The sequence below is a fragment of the Lactuca serriola genome, chromosome 9 (genome assembly GCF_051521515.1).
Source record: "Lactuca serriola cultivar US96UC23 chromosome 9, Lser_US96UC23_V15, whole genome shotgun sequence".
NCBI lineage: Eukaryota > Viridiplantae > Streptophyta > Magnoliopsida > Asterales > Asteraceae > Lactuca > Lactuca serriola.
Window position 1 is genome coordinate 14117344 of NC_136416.1, and position 12325 is coordinate 14129668.

At 39.8% G+C, this 12325-nt stretch overlaps 1 non-coding gene across 1 annotated transcript; it reads left to right on the forward strand.

Annotated features, from left to right (window-relative positions):
* The first annotated feature begins 8723 nt into the window (after positions 1 to 8723).
* On the forward strand, positions 8724 to 8830 carry LOC145077430 (small nucleolar RNA R71). Its single transcript, XR_013693176.1, has one exon. It is a non-coding gene; the product is annotated as a small nucleolar RNA R71 (small nucleolar RNA).
* The last annotated feature ends 3495 nt before the right edge of the window (positions 8831 to 12325 follow it).

Sequence of the window (12325 nt, forward strand, 5' to 3'; positions counted from 1 at the left end):
TTTCTCGTGTCGAGACTTGTTACTTGGACATATTATGATTAGCAGAGGGATGTAGTTACTTGGGATCAGGGAGATGTTCCGTACTCATTACATTCCGCAGGTTGAGCAGGAGAGGCTGGCACAGGAATTTCTAGATTTGAGGCTTCGTGGGTTTTGCTCGAGGCCAGGGTGTGAGTCACGGGGATCAGGAAAGGATTGATGATTATGCTCTGCTCGAGTTTTGCATCTGGAAGTAGAATGGTTGATTGATAGATTGGAATGTTGTTTTCGAGGGCAAGGGTTGTGCCCTTTGAGTTTTCCGAGTTCAAAGAAGTGAGCAGGCTTGTGACCCCTAGGTCAGGTTGTATTTCTAGCTTGGGATCAGTTGGTCGCAGGGGTTGGTGACAATATTCCAACATTGGTGAGCGCGGGTGGGTCGATGTGCCATGAGTATCTGGTGAGGCATATGCGATTACGGTCCCTACCCATAAGAGCTAAGATCTGATTCACCTTGGTTCTCTTGTATCGGGTGGTAAGGATTGATTATGCGATCTGTTGCACTTTTGGGATTGGAGACTAAGGATGAAAGTGTGTCCAAACTTGGACCGGATGGATCTGGACCCGGAAAACCCGGAACCGCTTAACGCGATTTTATAGAACCGGAAACTGGACCGGTATATAGGAACCAGTTCTGGTTCGGTTCCGGGTACGATACCGGGTAAAGTGGGTCTAGAACCGGAAAACCCGGAAACATCAAAGTGGGTAGGTTGGATCCGGATAAAATGGGTTTAGAACCGGAAAACCCGAAAACATCAAAGTGGGTAGGTTGTAACCGGATAAAGCGGGTTTAGAACCGGAAAACCCGAAAAAACTGGAAATTTTTTGGTAATTATTTACTATTTAGTGGGTTAAACTTTGAAAATTTTCATATTCATATCCCGACATTGAGAGACTGTAACTCATTGAATATGAAACAAAAACTAACAAAATTATAGTCTAAAATCATGTATAAATTCTAAACTACACTCTAGAAAAAACCGAATGTCAATCCGACTTTAAACGAATGAGATATGCATGTATTAACATTTTCACAGAATACAAAGTAAAAAAACAAATAGCTGAAAAGTTGAAAATTTTTAGTTTTGATATTCCGACTTCGGGGGACTGTAAATCATTGAATATTAAACCAAAAATGACAAAATTATAATATAAACTCATGTACAAACTATAAACTACAAGTTGGAAAAAAACCCCATGTCAATCCGACTTCAAACGAATTAGATATGCATGTTTTAAAACTTTCACAGAATACAAAAAAACTGAAAAACTAAAAACTTTCAGCTTTGATATATTGACTATGGGGGACTGTAAGTCAATGGATATAAAACTAAAAATGGCAAATTTATAGTCTAAAATCATGTACAAACTCTAAACTAAACATTGGAAAAACCACATGTAAATCGGAGTTGAAATGAATGAGATATGCATCTTTTAAACGTTTTACAAAAATCGGTTCCGACCGTAAAAGTGATTCCGGTTCCTAACACTGGTTTCGGTTTTTAGACCCGGTTTACCCGGACCCGATGAACCCAAACCCGGATTACCCAGAACCCGGATAAAGCCAATTTTTAAACCCGAAACCAGAACCGGTTCTATATATTCCGGTTCCGGTCCGATTTTGGTTCCTGATGTGCACAAAAGTACTCACTAATTTTAATATTTATAACCTAACAAACTTAACTATCTATGCACTTATAGACAGTGTACCTAGTCAGATTATAGTATAGTTTGGGTAAGTCGGGTGTCGATCACAGGGAACGGTGTTCTAATTAATTTACTTACTATTAAATTAACCTAATCATTAACAAGTTTAAAAGGGGTTTTATCTGATTTTACAAGATCAGATGAACTTAAATCAAATTCAATAAGTAAAAACACACTCTTGTTTAGTTTGAATCCACTTCTTCCTTATGGATAGCTAATGATTACGGATTATTAAGTTGGTGTTTAGTTATATTAGTAATTTAGTTCTAACTTTACCAATAATTAACTAATTCATGTCAAACCATGTATGTTCACACATAATTAAACACCGAACTAATTATGAATGTAAATATGCTATGTAAGATTTGTAACATAAACGCAATTATGGTCACAATACAAGTTGTCTAGCACAACTAAGCTTAATTACTCTAATTACTAACTAAGATTGGTCAATCCTAGCTCTAACAATTTAATGTTCACTAAATCATTAGGTAAACAAATTCATGCAGTTAATGGTCACTAAGCTACACAGAACATGCAATCAAGCAATTAGAGAAACAAACAATAGCATGCTAGGTTATACAAATCAAACACAAACAATTTTTACCAACTAAACTTAATCCATAAACATTGAACTATTCAAAAGTTTGAAGCTTCATCTAGCTAAACAAGAGTAGCTAGATTTAGCTACTCATCCTAGCAACTAATAAACCAACACAACTTAAAGTAATAAAAGACATGCTCTTATTTAACTAAAATATAAACCTTTATTCTTTTTGGTGTTGAAAACCTTCTTCCAGAACCCTTCTTTCGCTCTGAATCGTCTCCTGGAACTCTTTCCTTCAGCCAAAAGGTTCTCCTTTCGTAACAATCAGGAGCACTTAAATAATCTCCAAAAACCCGCGCCACGTCGTGGCTATCCAGGCCACGTCGTGGGCTTCAAGCTATCCGTACCGTACAAGGAATCATCCGAATCATGATGTTTATCTTCTAGAATCTTCATGCCACGTCGTGAATTCAGTATCTATCGTGGATTTATTCTTTTCTTGTCTTTCAAGTCTCCCATGTTCTCCATACTGTCACTTTTGGTCCCTCTCTTTGAAAATCCCTTTAATTGACTGAAAAGAACAATTTAAAGTCATAAGTACCATTATTCTAAACATATTATAAACTTATTAATAAAAATGTACTTAAATATTGCCTAAAAATAGGTATAAATATGGCAATATCAAAATACCCCACACTTAGGCTTTGCTTGCCCTCAAGTAAATTTAAACTTAACTTCTAATTACTAAGACCACATAGAACAATCCGACTCTAGCTCAGCCATTATACCAAGACCTCAACGCATGCATTTGTGTCTAAAATTTTCCTAAAGTACCCCCATACTTTAAATACTCACAATCTTCATAAACACTCGCCCACTTTTTCCGAACAATGCTCATTTTATGCAACCCTCCGAATCCATCTGCAGAAAACCTCCTTATCCTCATGGTATTTTTAGTTGAGCAACCTAAGCATACATAATCTAGAATTATAATCTATGATACCACTATGGAGCTCTTTTGGAATTCTTCACTTCTTTGACATTTGATCTTTGATTTCTTTGAATTCACCACCTTATTTGATTCGATCTTTTGGTATCTTCAACTTTTTGAATTTCTCGGAATTTTGATCTTTTGATCTTCACTTTATTTGCTCCAAAATTCTTCAAACTTTACTCGTAATTATCTCTTTTTTTTCACATGTACCTCTCTTTTTTCACTCAAAACCTACATGCTTAACCAAAGGCACTCAACCTCAACCTTTATCGGTTAATGATAATAATTTTTCTGGATACATTTCAGGTTTAGGTTGCTAAACATATTGCATCCCTCAAATCAAGCGGGGTTATGTTTTTGTTCCATGATTTCACTAAAATAAGGGAGGCCACAAATGCACTATAACGTGTATTGGCTCAACTAAACATTTGAACTTTCATCGGATCATCCCACATAACATTAGCAATTATAATTCAAATTATTATCACTAGATTCAATTATTAAAAATTTCAATTTTCAAAATTTCAATTTTTACTATCAAATTCTATGATTATCTAGCAATTTACTTTTTCTACCCCTACCCCACACTTATTTCATACAATGCCCTCATTGTATGCATAAAAATAAATCAAAATTAAAGAAAAGGGAGAAAAAGGAACAGACTCCCCTGGGATAGTGGCGTGAGCATCTCCAAAAGTGTGGAAAACGTGCATCCGGAATATGGACCTCCAAAAATAGAAACTCGGTGTAGAACTGGGTGAATACGTAAATAAACCACGAACATGACTCGAAACTTCAATTCTTCTAAGCGGGTGCTAGTAAGTAGAAATGTGGGAAAGGAAAAACTGATACGCGTCGTGGCAGGTATCTGGCCACGTCGTGATATGAGATGAAAGCGCGAACAACAGGATGCTTTATTTCTTCAAAGTTCATGAGCGCCACGATGTGGCGTAAGGATCCCATGTCGTGGAAACTGGACATCAGCAGAAAATGCCTTATTTCTTTCATGCACTTTAGCAACTTGACCAATGTCTAAATGGTTTAAGACGCTTCTATGTAAATACACTTCCCAACTATAACCTCTCTCCTACTAACGTACCCCACACTTATCTTGAATTGTGGGTTCCAACTCACAACTCTAAGCTTCCTTGAATAGACAAACACGACTCTAGAGTTAACCTTATATGCTCCTTAGAATTCCAATGCTAATCTGAAAAATGGAACAACCCAAAAGAAATAAAAGAGTAACATCATAGTTCAAGAAAGGTTTACACTACAAACCAAATTAAAAAAAACTACTTAAAACAAAACAAAAGAAAAGGAAAGGAAATCAATCATCATCTCCTTGGTCCTGCGCTCCACTTGGTCCTGCCCCGTCATTCTGCAGACGCCATAGCTCCTCCCATGTCTGAAAATAAGGATACTGTGGTGGCATAGAAGGTGGTCGGGTCACACCCAAATGCGAATAAATACCCTCAGTAAGTTGGGTATGATAAATGGCATGCCCCCGGAGATTATCCAAATAAGTTCCCTCCTGACTCTGAAAAGGGTCGGTGGGCACTCCCTGTGCATACTGTGAAGTAGCACGCTCTCTCTCGACCTCACCTCTAGCTCGCACATTCCGACGCCGCGGTCTGGCTGGTGGTTGCTGCCCTGGCTGCGCCTCCTCTTGCTCGTCATCTATCGGCGGTATAACAAAATGACCCCCAACATTCACCACTGCCCGCATAACTCCCAAGACTTGAATGGTCAAATCTGTGTCTGGGAATCGAGTAAGATTCCTCACAAAGTCATGGGTCAAAATATGATATGACCTAGCCAGGCGAGTAACCAAATGCCCCCCCCTCGTAATCAGGCTCCCGGGCATAGAATTGGCCGCTTTCTTCCCCATGAACCTCGCCAACATATACGATAAATCACAACAAACTCCCGGGGTAATAAGAGTCCATAAATAAAACAAATTCTGAATGGGGACTTTATCACCATGATGCTTCTGATTTATTGAAAAAGTGATCAGACGATGTAAAAATTGGAAAACAGGATTCCAAATTTGTGACTCACTCGAGTCACGAGTATTGTGATCATGGCTAGAAATACCCCTCCAGAACTGAACATCCAACACCGGGATTAAAATCCCGAATGCATCCAAGCAAGAACGGTATGAAAAACAGAGATTGAGTCTCCACTTTGGTATAAAGCCCCATACGCCAAGCGAATTCCCGAAGACTACACTCGCTATAAACACCACCCAAACGAAACACAAGTGCCCGGTTGTAGGTAAAACCCATAGTGCGTTCCTCGAAACATACGGTAGAGAAAAACTCCACCAATAATTCCCGGTATACGGGTTCTTGGATGGCAAACAAATTCCTCCACCCATGACAAGTGAAAGAAAACTGATCTCCTTCGTATGTTTTCGACAAATAGCGTCCCAACTCAGCAACCATTCCCACACCACCAAGCCATCCCCAATCGATAATTGGGGCTATCGCAAATTCCCTATTGTACAGCCATCCCAGCCGATTCTCGTAAGTAGTTAACAATGGTCGGGGAATATTTTGAGGAAAATGATATAAGGGATGTATACTCGCCACATCAATCAGGTTTTCCTCCTGAGGAATAGCTCTTCGTGGTCCCATTTCTGCATACACAATCAAACCAAAGCATCAAAAAATCCAAAACATTAAAACAATTTAATCTGTCTGCCAGAAGTCACGACGTGGACCGCAGTCGCACCCTGTATGTGGATCGGTCTTTTTATATGCGATTTCCACCAAAATTAATGCTCGGGGTTTGTTCCTATGGACATTTAAGGGACATGCAACCTAGAATCAACAACTAGTTTCAACCAATTTCGTGAATCACACAAACCCTAACCATGAAAATCTAAAATTGTAAGAACTAACTACAATTAATGAATAGAACACATACCAAGTAGAGTTAATTGACAAGAACTTGCAAGGAAATTGGAAGTAGATTAAGAAATTGGTTGTGGGGTATTTGGTTCCCGTTCGTGCGGCAGTATCAAATGGGAATGGGGATTATTGGTCAAAGGGTTTTAAGGAAATGGTCCCCCCTGACATTTTAAAGGCCACGTCGTGTCTGGCTATGCCCACGTCGTGGACTTCGAAACTGTTCTCTGGTCCCGTGTTTTCATTTTTACCACGACGTGGCTGTATCAGCCCACGTCGTGGAAACTGCCTGATTGCAAAATTTTATAAAATCTCACATTTTAACTAATTACTTTGCATCTCATTTATTAATTAAAGTTCCCCACAGCTAATTCTTTACTAAGTATCAATTATTGGATGATGAGTTGATATCTTCCTAATTAAAACAAAAAAAATTAAAAGAAAAGAAAATGCAAACCAAGCTCGGGTTGCCTCCCGATAAGCGCTTCTTTTTCTTGGAGTCTTGAGCTGGACTCCGTGCCTTCTACGTTGAATCTTCTGAAGAGTCCACCACTAAGCTCTTTTGTTCCTTGAATCGCCTCTTGTAAGCTTGAACTCGCCTTTTATATGCCTTCTTTGAATTCTCCTTTTTAGCTTTGCCCTCTTCTTCAAGCTTGCATTTTGTGCCCTTAGTTTGTTCCTTGCACTCCATAACATCCTCCTCCTCTTTCACCACCGGCTTTGTCACTCTTGAAGTGACCTCCTCTTCATCACTTGTCATCTCCTCATCCTCTTTGCTCACCCAAGAAGGCGGACTCTTGTAAGCTATGACTTCAATCAAATATGGAACAGATGCCCTTGGTTTTGTTCTTTTGACTTGATGAACTGCCTTGATCTCTTCTTCCATAAGCTTTTCTAGTTCTTCTAGTTCATTGTCTTCATTAATTGTGAACACCTCTTCTTGAACTTGATCCTCTTGGAAGTCATCTTGTATTCCAAAAACTTCTTGTTCATCTCCAACCCTCAAAGTGAGCTTAGACTCGCGAATATCAACAAGAGCTCCAACAGTGTTAAGCAATGGACGACCAAGGATTATTGGAACATCGGGATCTTCCTTCATATCCAAAACTACAAAGTCTATTGGAATTTTCTTTTCCAATTTTCACCAAAATATCCTCCACGATGCCCCGGGGTTGTGTCACTGAACGATTCACCATGTGAATCTTCGTTTTTGTAGCCTTCATCTTCTGAATTTCTAATTTTTGATAAAATGAAAAGGGCATCAAGTTAATACTAGCCCCAGAATCAGCTAAAGCATTAACCTTCATTTTATTACCAAACTCACACGGAAGAGTGAGGCGTCGAGGATCCCCCATCTTTTCTGGTGTCTCTCCCAACACGGCTTTTGAGGTTTGTTCACTTAGAACCACCTTTGACTGCTTCTTTAATTGCCTGCGAGTGTCTATCAAATCTTGCAGTATTTTCTGGTTCTCGGGAGTTTTGGATAAGGATTCGACAAAGGGGGTATTAATCGGGATCCCCTTCACATGCTTTACAAACTCTAAATGTTCCTTCTCCAGTAGACTAAGTGCAGCTCGGGTTGGAAATGGCAAAGGTGGTTGATAAGCTTGGACGGGTTCAAAGAATTTTTGATCAGTCATGCGCCATGTCGTGGCCAGAGGAGTGCCACGTCGTGGCGAAGCTGGTTCAGCAACTTTTTCACTTCCAAACTTTGACTTCTTAGGTTTTGGATCGGGCTGCTGTGGTTCTTCTTCCAATGCCTCCAGGAACTCAGAGATTGCATCTTCTTCAGTATCGATGGCCATTACGTGAGATTAGGTCTTTACTTCGGGATTCTTCGGGGACAATTTTTCATGAACCAGAGTGGCTAGTTGACCAAATTGTACTTCAAGGTTATGGATGGAGGCTTGCTGATTCATTATCAAAGTTTGTTGTTCCATAAGCAGTATCAGTGACACCGTGTCTCTTTTCCGAAGCTTCCACAAATTTCATCAAGATGGTCTCTAGATCGGGTTTCTTCTCGGCTGGTGGCTGCTCCTTTTGATAAAAGCCTCGACCTGTCTGCCTATACTTCTCTTCTTTTTGCTTCTTATACTCTTCATATGGCAGCCACTCCTTCTTCGGTTTCCTCCAGTCCTCATCAAACTTATCCCCACTAGAGTAGCACACTTGAGCTTTTCTGTTCCCAAACTCATCTACATTGCAGTCCTTGGTCAAGTGTGGACCACTACATCTCTCGCAACCCACTCTTATGGCATGTATCGACTGGTCCATTTGTGTTATTCTTCGATCCATATTATTCAGCATGGCCATGACAGCTGCTATTTCTTCAGTTTGGGCCCCTCCACCGCCTTTGATTCCATCTTGCCTAGGGTTGTGATATTCGCGAGAATGCTTCGCGAATTCTTCAATTAGCTCCTTGACCTCCCTTGGATTTTTCTTTGTCAAAGGTCCTTGAGAATCAAGGAGTTGTCTTGTCATAACGTTGACCCCATCATAAAAGATTTACATCTCTTGGTGCACATTTATATCATGCTGAGGGCAATTTCTGAGCAAGCCCTTGTACCGCTCCCATGCTTCGTATAATGACTCCCCCAGCTGTTGCTCAAAGTTGGCTATTGCCTTTTTGAGTTTGGCTATCTTGGATGGCGGGCAAAACTGGTCCAGGAATTGCTCACGCATTTGAGCCCAAGTGGTAAATGTACCCGGTGGGAGTGCTTTTAACCACTCCTTAGCAGCTCCTTTGAAAGTGATGGGAAGCATCCTAAGCAAGACTGTGTTTCTGTTGACATTTGGGACATTGAAGTAATCCGCAATGTCGTTGACTTCATCTAGATGCTTAAAAGCATCCTCATGATATTTCCCGAAAAATGGGATGTCCTTCAGTGCAGTCAATATGTGCCCCTTCAACTCGAATGTGGCAGTGGCAGGTATTGCGGGTTGGACTAAACTGGGACCCACATCTTCTCGGATCCGCTTCTTGTAAGCTCCCATGGACATTTCTTCAATTGCTTCCATCTCGTTCCTTGGCTCGTTCTCGGGTTCGCTCGTGTGTTCTTCAAATTCCGGTTCGGTATCGCTTCAGACTCGGTTTGGACGGGCGTATGATCTAAATACTCAAGATTGCTCTTGTGCCTCGCGGATGAACTTGACTCTCCTGTCTTCTTTCCCGACTTCCTAGAAAAAGCTGACTTCAATTCTTGTAAGGGCGTCTTTTTCTTGTGAATTGCAGACTCGGGATCTTCAAGTGGTGGCACCAAGGGTGTGTTTGAGCTTTTGGTCATGAACTCCTGCAACTTGCTAAACTAAAAACGTAAAATTGAACTAAAATAAGAAAAATAACTAACAACCAAAAATTTAGTTTTTTTAATAGTACACATCGTGGCAGGTATCTGGCCACGTTGTGGACTCTGTGACTGACAGAAAAAATTTTATTTTGCTGAAAAATTAATTTTTTTTGTGGTTTTTACTCCACAAAAAGCACAGGACCCATACATGTAGCAAGGAAGTCACAACCCCTAGGGTTTAGTTGGGATTCGGTTCCCTGTTATTATATGGATTATCTGAGATCTCTCTGGTGTATTATCAGAATGGTGGTTACAAGACGTTTTGAGACCGGATCCGGATCAGGATCAGGAGCTGGCAGCCAAGGCGGGCCAACAGCAGTGACAGGGACTACTGGTGAGATGAGACCAGATGATTTGGATGCTAGGATTCGGGAGATCCTGCATGATGAGGTTGCTGCTCTTTTTCGGGCATAGTTGTTGGATATGTTTGGGTCTATCAAGACCGGAAGAGCTGGTTGAGCTTTCTCGTGTCGAGACTTGTTACTGGGACATATTCTGATTAGCAGAGGGATGTAGTTACTTGGGATCAGGGAGATTTTCCGTACTCATTACATTCCGCAGGTTGAGCAGGAGAGACTGGCACAGGAATTTCTAGATTTGAGGCTTCGTCGGTTTTGCTCGAGGCCAGGGTGCGAGTCGCGGGGATCAGGAAGCGATTGATGATTATGCTCTGCTCGAGTTTTGCATCTGGAAGTAGAATGGTTGATTGATATATTGGAATGTTGTTTTCGAGGGCAAGGGTTGTGCCCTTTGAGTTTTCCGAGTTCAAAGGAGTGAGCAGGCTTGTGACCCCTGGGTCAGGTTGTATTTCTAGCTCGGGGTCAGTTGGTCGTAGGGGTTGGTGACAATATTCCAACATTGGTGAGCGCGGGTGGGTCGATGTGCCATGAGTATCTGGTGAGGCGTATGCGATTACGGTCCCTACCCATAAGAGCTAAGATCTGATTCACCTTGGTTCTCTTGTATCGGGTGGTAAGGATTGATTATGCGATCTGTTGCACTTTTAGGATTGGAGACTAAGGATGAAAGTGGGTCCAAACCTGGAACCGAAAAACCCGGAACCGCTTAACGGGATTTTATAGAACCGGAAACTGGACCGGTATATAGGAATCAGTTCTGGTTCGGTTCCGGGTACGATACCGGGTAAAGTGGGTCTAGAACCGGAAAACCCGGAAACATCAAAGTGGGTAGGTTGGATCCGGATAAAATGGGTTTAGAACCGGAAAACCCGAAAACATCAAAGTGGGTAGGTTGTAACCGGATAAAGCGGGTTTAGAACCGGAAAACCCGAAAAAACTGGAAATTTTTTGGTAATTATTTACTATTTAGTGGGTTAAACTTTGAAAATTTTCATATTCATATCCCGACATTGAGAGACTGTAACTCATTGAATATGAAACAAAAACTAACAAAATTATAGTCTAAAATCATGTATAAATTCTAAACTACACTCTAGAAAAAACCGAATGTCAATCCGACTTTAAACGAATGAGATATGCATGTATTAACATTTTCACAGAATACAAAGTAAAAAAACAAATAGCTGAAAAGTTGAAAATTTTTAGTTTTGATATTCCGACTTCGGGGGACTGTAAATCATTGAATATTAAACCAAAAATGACAAAATTATAATATAAACTCATGTACAAACTATAAACTACAAGTTGGAAAAAAACCCCATGTCAATCCGACTTCAAACGAATTAGATATGCATGTTTTAAAACTTTCACAGAATACAAAAAAACTGAAAAACTAAAAACTTTCAGCTTTGATATATTGACTATGGGGGACTGTAAGTCAATGGATATAAAACTAAAAATGGCAAATTTATAGTCTAAAATCATGTACAAACTCTAAACTAAACATTGGAAAAACCACATGTAAATCGGAGTTGAAATGAATGAGATATGCATCTTTTAAACGTTTTACAAAAATCGGTTCCGACCGTAAAAGTGATTCCGGTTCCTAACACTGGTTTCGGTTTTTAGACCCGGTTTACCCGGACCCGATGAACCCAAACCCGGATTACCCAGAACCCGGATAAAGCCAATTTTTAAACCCGAAACCAGAACCGGTTCTATATATTCCGGTTCCGGTCCGATTTTGGTTCCTGATGTGCACAAAAGTACTCACTAATTTTAATATTTATAACCTAACAAACTTAACTATCTATGCACTTATAGACAGTGTACCTAGTCAGATTATAGTATAGTTTGGGTAAGTCGGGTGTCGATCACAGGGAACGGTGTTCTAATTAATTTACTTACTATTAAATTAACCTAATCATTAACAAGTTTAAAAGGGGTTTTATCTGATTTTACAAGATCAGATGAACTTAAATCAAATTCAATAAGTAAAAACACACTCTTGTTTAGTTTGAATCCACTTCTTCCTTATGGATAGCTAATGATTACGGATTATTAAGTTGGTGTTTAGTTATATTAGTAATTTAGTTCTAACTTTACCAATAATTAACTAATTCATGTCAAACCATGTATGTTCACACATAATTAAACACCGAACTAATTATGAATGTAAATATGCTATGTAAGATTTGTAACATAAACGCAATTATGGTCACAATACACGTTGTCTAGCACAACTAAGCTTAATTACTCTAATTACTAACTAAGATTGGTCAATCCTAGCTCTAACAATTTAATGTTCACTAAATCATTAGGTAAACAAATTCATGCAGTTAATGGTCACTAAGCTACACAGAACATGCAATCAAGCAATTAGAGAAACAAACAATAGCATGCTAGGTTATACAAATCAAACA